Raw genomic sequence first — 7369 nt, forward strand, 5'->3', positions numbered from 1 at the left:
TAGTATAGACTGCGCCTACTCCCAACTGATAACAGTCTCTATCTCCTGTGGATCCACCGATATCCTCTACTAAACACAACGTGTCCCAAAAACTCATAAAAGACAATCACCATACGTACTACTAACTTCACATATAGATGTTCCCGTCGAAACATCTCTAGAACTATGTAAAGATAGTGTACGTAATCCACCTCAGATCGAAAATAGATCACAACATCGTCAATGAAGACAATGAAAACCGATCCAATCACCCTAGGAATACCAAGTACATCAAGTCCATAAAAACATCAAGGCACGGTATGCCTAAATGGTAACACCAAAGACTCGTAATGTACGTACAACAAACAGTCTCAACCGTAAGATCCTCGACAATAAGTCTGTAATCTATCATTAACTACAAATCACCAAATCCATAAATATCACACAAGTGCTACTCCTCATGTCTCTATCAACCTCAAACACCAAATAGTAGACCATCAAACCAATATCCACTAATAGATCCTCAAAAGACAATCTATCACCACACCTGATCTCACAATATCCATCAATCAAAATCGTCCTCAACATCAATCAATCATACCAGATAGTCTCCTACACAAAGATAGAGAAAAAGGAAAGCATCCAACCGTCAACACCTACTGCCAACAACTAAATGTATCCCAAAAGTCTGTCAAATCTCATCATCTCATCCTTTCTGATAATCAAATATCCATAGTAAAGGAATGTCAATCCAAAGTCACAGGGTCATACAACCTTCTGACTAAGAGTCTACCCATCTAGAAAGTATCTCCACCACCCTCATCATCATCCTATATATGTCCCTCAACAAATACCGATAAAAGGTCAAACCCTCTAATATGAGATATAGACTACAAGATCTGGTAAAATGATCACGTGGTCAATGTCTTAAGCCACCTGATAGAGACAACGTTAGCTTAGTCGTCTAATCATTGTCTTGTACCCCATCATACTGTGACTGCTCCACCCTGAGGTTCAGTAACCTCTAGTACCGAGCAATGAAGACAAAGATAGAGGAACGCTATAACTAAATAGCTAATCAAACTATCGATCAATCGACACTCTACCCCTCGAGGATCATCATATAGAATTATACCTAGTCATTTTCGGACCTCCTAGGTATTACTCAACTAACACCACTACCTCCGCACCATTGCGGGGTATATATCCCTACGTACATCATGGATATCTAATCATATCCAATAGTTCCATGAGTCAGGATCTCCCATGGAACAACGTTAGGCTAGTCTACAGATCATTGCCTTAAAACCCATCCTGCTATCAAAAGAAGTAGAGAATCACTCTCTCTCCAAACACCTCAAGGAAATCGCTAAGTGATGACCTGATCCTCAAAAAGCATTCTCTGCTTCTTCCTTCACGTGGTACCGGGTCACGTAAAGGTTAAGCAGCTAACTTCAACTCTCCTACGCCAGTACAAATCATATATCCAAATGTACTCTCCAACTCATACACCCTAGTAATGGATGTATCTCATAAGTGTTAAGCATGCAGCCTTACACTTTTCTTACATCTGTGGAGGTATCATATCCAAATGTACCTTCTAAGTCATCCTATCAGGTACAGACAGTCCATGGTCAAAGTCCCCATGGAATAGGATACGACAACCCTCTACAGGCTGACCAAGGCGATAATGGTATACGGCTAACTCAGTCCTCCCCATGACGTTACAAGTCACGTACTCAAGTGAGTCTCCCAAATATCTAACCCAACACAAGTAACCCCAAAGATCAGAATCTCTAAAATAGAGTATTATGATACCCTAATGATCAAACTACTAACTAAATCGGTCGTCAACTAACTGATCTAATAAGGGTAAATCAATCCTCGTCAAAATCAACTAAGGTAACATCAATCCACCACTACCCAAGTCAACAAGGGTAATCTATAAACCTAACCAACATGAGTAAATCAATACTCTACTAATCAAAATAACAAGGGTACGGAACCAACTAAGATAGATCAATCCACAATGGCACAAGTCAATCAGGTAAATCAATCCTAAACTGATCTAACCAGCTGGAGTAATACAATCTGAGTCAACATATGTATACAGATATCATCCACCACCCTACTAATAGTAACAAAGACTGGTATGTAACTCTAACTCTTAACCAACTAGTAGTGGCGGTAACTAACACAAATAGTAGTATGATATAACAAATCCCTTGAGACTGTAATCCTTGATCTCCATTAGGTCAATCGTGATCAGTGATTGACCCAACACATGCAATGCATGCTACAAACAACTGAATAGGTACTAACAAAGATTTACTAACACATGTCATAACTAACTATCCTGAACAACAGTATGTACACCAACAGAAATGTATGATAACCATATGCACACATACCTCCTATAGCCTGGAGATGTCCTGCTGCTGCCTGGTCCCAAAGCCCGAAAGTCACATTATGAAAATCGAATCACGAAATCCAAAACACGAATAACAGGCATCGTACCTGCTCTGATACCAAAAATTGGTATCAAATAAATCTCGAAAATAGAACACAAAACAAAACAGGCATCGTACCCGCTCTGATACCACTAATTTGTCACGCCCCAAAGGAGTCTCTGCCAGACAAAAATCCGACAGCACCTCCTCTGTACGGCTGACAATCTGAAGCATCACTACAAGCAAAATACATCAGCCACATGCGGCTGGAATATTTATATACACAACCACGCAGTTATAATAACAGCCCACACGGCTGGAATGAAACAATCACAACCACGCAGTTATATATAAAACAGCCTACACGGCTGGACCAAAAACCAACACAGCGGAAAAACGAAAACGGAAAGCCCACACAAGACAAATAGATACAATGTATGCCGGCAAGGCTTAAACACAAATACAACACCAAAACTATAAGATAGCCACATGGCTATACACAAATACAATGCCAAAAATAAGAAAAGAATATACAAAGAAAGCAAGCGCGATCTTCGGATGTGACGTAGGACCCGGCAGACAGGATACTCCGAGCGACACTCCAACCATCTACCTGAAAACATAAATATATACATGCGGTGGTGAGTATAGGTAACTCAGCGGGTAATAGAAAAGATAGTGCATGGTCTATACATAAAACATGGAGATCACAAGTATACAGTCTCAGTAGGGAATATGAACATGGTCATACTATCATAATCAATGCATCTGAACATACCTGACATAATAACCTGACATAAACTGTACAAAGCACAACTAACATAATGACAGATACAAACCTAATCTGGAATCGACACCTGGTACAATGATCAGTAAACTCACCGGATCTGCAACAGATACACCCGTGACACCTGTGCAATATAAGTACGACTGCATATACATGTAAAATAAATGACATGTATGCAGCATGGCAACCAAATGCAACAATCATATCGCAAACAAATGCAACATACCACAAACACATGCAACTAGTATCTAGTAGGCATGTATGCAAATATAACCCCCAGATGCACCGTGCATCATATGCAAAAGTGCATGCATGCTCCATGGTCACCCCCGCCACCTCTCCGAACACCACGACCCCTGTATGGCCGAGAGGCTTGGGTCTGTGACGACTGTACTACCCTCCAGCCCACTATATAGTGGTCGAGGCGGACAGTCCGCTAATAGCTATATAGCTAAATAGCATCAGGGTCCCTGACTGCTCACAACGCCGGATCTCACTAAACCTCGTGACCGGGTGGCACGACAGGACTAGCAGCAACTGCTCCAACTACCACTACCCATGAGTGGCCGAGTGTGCGGTGCTAAAACCAACTGACGACTCTCTCACCACAAGGGAGACAATGGTCATCAGATGCAATGAATGATGAACATGATATATATATATAATCATCATCCATGCAACAACCCCAAACCTCATAAATACCTCCAACATGAGTATAATCGTCATGATACCTCCCCGTATCCCACCAAACATATGTACCCGCTACACATGTATAATCAACCAAAAATCTCCAACAATCCCACCAGACACATGTACACAAAATTATAAGTACAATCAACATGTATCCTCCAATAAAAACACCTCAGACCCGTGTATAAACCATAAACACACAATCAACACAACTCCTCCAAAAGTACATAGTCAAACCCGTGTGTACATACAACATGCAAAAGTAGGGTCAACATGATGACTCCTAAAACACATACCAAGCTACACACAATCCACATTATATACCCAATCAGCATGGTAATACTAACAGCCCAACAATCCCTATAAGACATACTCTACACGTGTCATCACAACAGAGTAGATATCAAGAGTGGAGACTGTATCAGAATTAAAGAGATCATCACAAGGGTCAAGCATAAGTATCATGCAGGAAAAACAACAACCGATCATGATATAAGATAAAGCAGCCTAATTCATCCAATAATAACCATGCACTAAGTACAAGAAAAACTACATAGAGGCAAAGGAAGAAATACCCGCCTTTATCTGTCGACCGCGTCAAACAATCCAATCCCATGTCGAGACGCTCGCCTCGAAATAAAATCCTGTGATCACATAATATATTTAGCTAATTACATAGGTAGCAAATAGCTAAATAAACTCCCCAATCTAATTAGAAAAACCCCAATCGAAATAATTAACCTAATCCCTTAATCCAATTAGGTTCACTCCAACTAGATCCAATATCTGATTAATCTTCCAATTAATCCTCAATCCAACTTCTCCTAAATCTAAACATAATCCAAACTCATCATAAATCCACAAATTCCAACCCAATACAAACCCTAATCACTCCAACACATACCAATAACGATCATGTATCCATTTACATAAATCATTCACCCAATAACCATCACAGAGTCAATTTCGGATTAGGTCTACCCATTAAAAATCTCCAACAACATAAATAGAACAATCTCTATTAATTTTGTTATTACTCCAGGTCAATCAACATATAAGACACCATTGGTTAAACTCCAATTCCAAACTCGTCCCCTTTTCATAAATCTGTCCACATGTTTATATGTAATCAAAACCAGACAAAATCTATAACCATTAGCAACCCTAACAAAACAGATCAATAATAGATCATAAGCACACTTACCCTGATGTGCAAACAGCGATCAGAAGTCTATCCCTTAGCCACACTTTGCCCTGTTGATATCAACCCTAGCAAAGAATCAATTCCTTCAAGAATCAATCCAATACATCAACAGAACAATCCCCTATTAACTAGGTACTGAACAAATCATACCTTAATTCCATGTCAATAACCCCTTCTCCAATGGTCCACCGGCCTAGTAACATTTCTTGTAACAAGTGGCTGATGACAGTGTAGATGGCAACAAAATCTCAGCTGGAACAGAAGCTCCATTGCTCGAAACCACAGCACCCAGGTGAGGCAATGAGGGATCGAATCTAGGGTTCAGATCCTCTTCCTTTTGACCGGCGATGGGTTGCTCGAAGCCGACGGTGCTGTGGCTCAGCATCGGCCTCCCACGGTATCAGCAGCGTGGCCGGAGGAGAAAGAGAATCAGGTTTCCGACGATGGATCTGCATCCCTTGCGCTCGCATGATCGGAGGAGAAAGAGAATCGACTGTCGACGATGGATCGGGAAGATGGGGAAATCGCAAGAAAAGGCAAAAAGGCTCGGGTTCGGTGGCAGGCCGTAGCTTGACCGCAAGAAGGGTGAGAGGCTCCACGCCGCGATAGGGAGAGGAAGGGGAAAGGCTCAGCCGGTGATGGAAGAAGTCTCTCCATCGTCGTTAGGTCGCCTGCTCGCGAGAGAGAAAGGGGAAGAGAAAGAAAAGTCGGGATCGGGGAAGGAGATAAGGAAGAAGAGGGATTAAGGATCGGAGGAAATAAAAGGGAAATTAGGGATTTGATTTTTATACCTTAGGTTAAATTTAATTAAACTCTAAGTTAAATTCTCAATCAACTCTCATTTAAATAGGTAACCTAAATAGACCTCCACTGTACCCTGAATCCATCCCCTCAAAATGGGTCATACGGACTCCGTTTAAATCCCGAAAAATTTCTAAAAATTCCTGAAAAAATCCAATAAGATTTTTCATCCAATAATATTTATTATTTAATTTTTTTTTCGGTATCTTACACTAATTCCGACCATTGAGAACAACTATCACATCCACCGTAGGAAGCCGAAGGGTAACGAATCTCCTTACTCTAATACTATTGACCTATACTCTGATTAAAAGTTGTGATCTATGTGTGATTGATGGTTTTAGGTTGATGAAGTGATATTGATTACAGATTTGATCAGAAGAGTACATGGTAAGGAACTGATCAATGGATTAAGAATATGTTATCATTTAATTGCTCATGTTGATGGGTAATTTAGTTGTTAATTGATTGATAACGGTTGATTGAGGGTTACAGGATAAATTGGTTGATGCCATTAATTTAGTTGTAATTAATTTGATATGTAATTGAGTTACAATTTGGATGGGTTAAATGTTGGATTGATTAATAAATCATTTGATAAGAGAATCATAAATGAGCATTGAAATGTTATATGGATGTATGATTAATCAGATTAAGGATTAATTAAGAAGTTAATTATTTAATTAATAAGTTGATACATTGATTGATCCTTAGTTTTACCTCCTATCTTGTATTGTTGGATTCCAGCTGGATGTGATCTCTCAGATTTGAAGACAGTTGGAACGATCTACAAATAAAGACGGGTACTTCCTGCCTTGTTTCCGAAAGTATTTTGACCTTAGTACATGGTCTATGTTTAGATAGTTTCTATATTTACCTTGACCCTATTCGTTCATGTTGATCTATTTTGTTATCCATGCTATTTATTGTAGGACCATAAATACGCTAGAGGGGGGTGGGGTAAATAGCGTTTTTTTGAAAATCGAGAGTGAATTACGCAGCGAAAGAAGAAAGAAAATAACATGCTAACACAAGTAGTTTTACTTGGTTCGGAGCCTTCGAAGACTCCTACTCCAAGGCCCGTACTCGTCGAGTACTTTCGTTGGGCAATCACTATCAGTTCGTAAAAGTATTACAAAAGTTGAGTATAGGAACTGAAAATAACAAAGTTGCCAACAAACCAAAAGAAAAATGAAGTTTCTCGTTTCCCGAACTTCGGAGCAGCCTTTCGGTGTTGTCAGAGCCTTTTCAGAGTAGCACTTGAATATGAAAAACATAATTGTTGATGTTCTGAAGCTGTTAGTCGAAGGCCCTTATATAGGCTCGTTCTGGGCGCCTAGAACCCCTCCGGGTGCCAAGACCATGCCAGTCGATGCACTCCACCTCAGCTTCTGGATGAGTTTTCGGGTCTGGACGCCTGGACCAACTTCGGGCGCCCCAATCACCCGAGTGCCCGCG

General features: G+C 40.4%; 1 long non-coding RNA gene across 1 annotated transcript; it reads right to left on the bottom strand.

Annotated features, from left to right (window-relative positions):
- Positions 1 to 4499: 4499 nt before the first annotated feature.
- LOC121983188 lies at positions 4500 to 5520 on the bottom strand. The gene is made up of 3 exons (XR_006112420.1): positions 5261 to 5520; positions 5111 to 5175; positions 4500 to 4550 (listed from the first exon to the last, which is right to left on the bottom strand). It is a non-coding gene; the product is annotated as an uncharacterized LOC121983188 (long non-coding RNA).
- Between the last annotated feature and the right edge of the window lie 1849 nt (positions 5521 to 7369).

The sequence above is a fragment of the Zingiber officinale genome, chromosome 5A (genome assembly GCF_018446385.1).
Source record: "Zingiber officinale cultivar Zhangliang chromosome 5A, Zo_v1.1, whole genome shotgun sequence".
Lineage (NCBI taxonomy): Eukaryota > Viridiplantae > Streptophyta > Magnoliopsida > Zingiberales > Zingiberaceae > Zingiber > Zingiber officinale.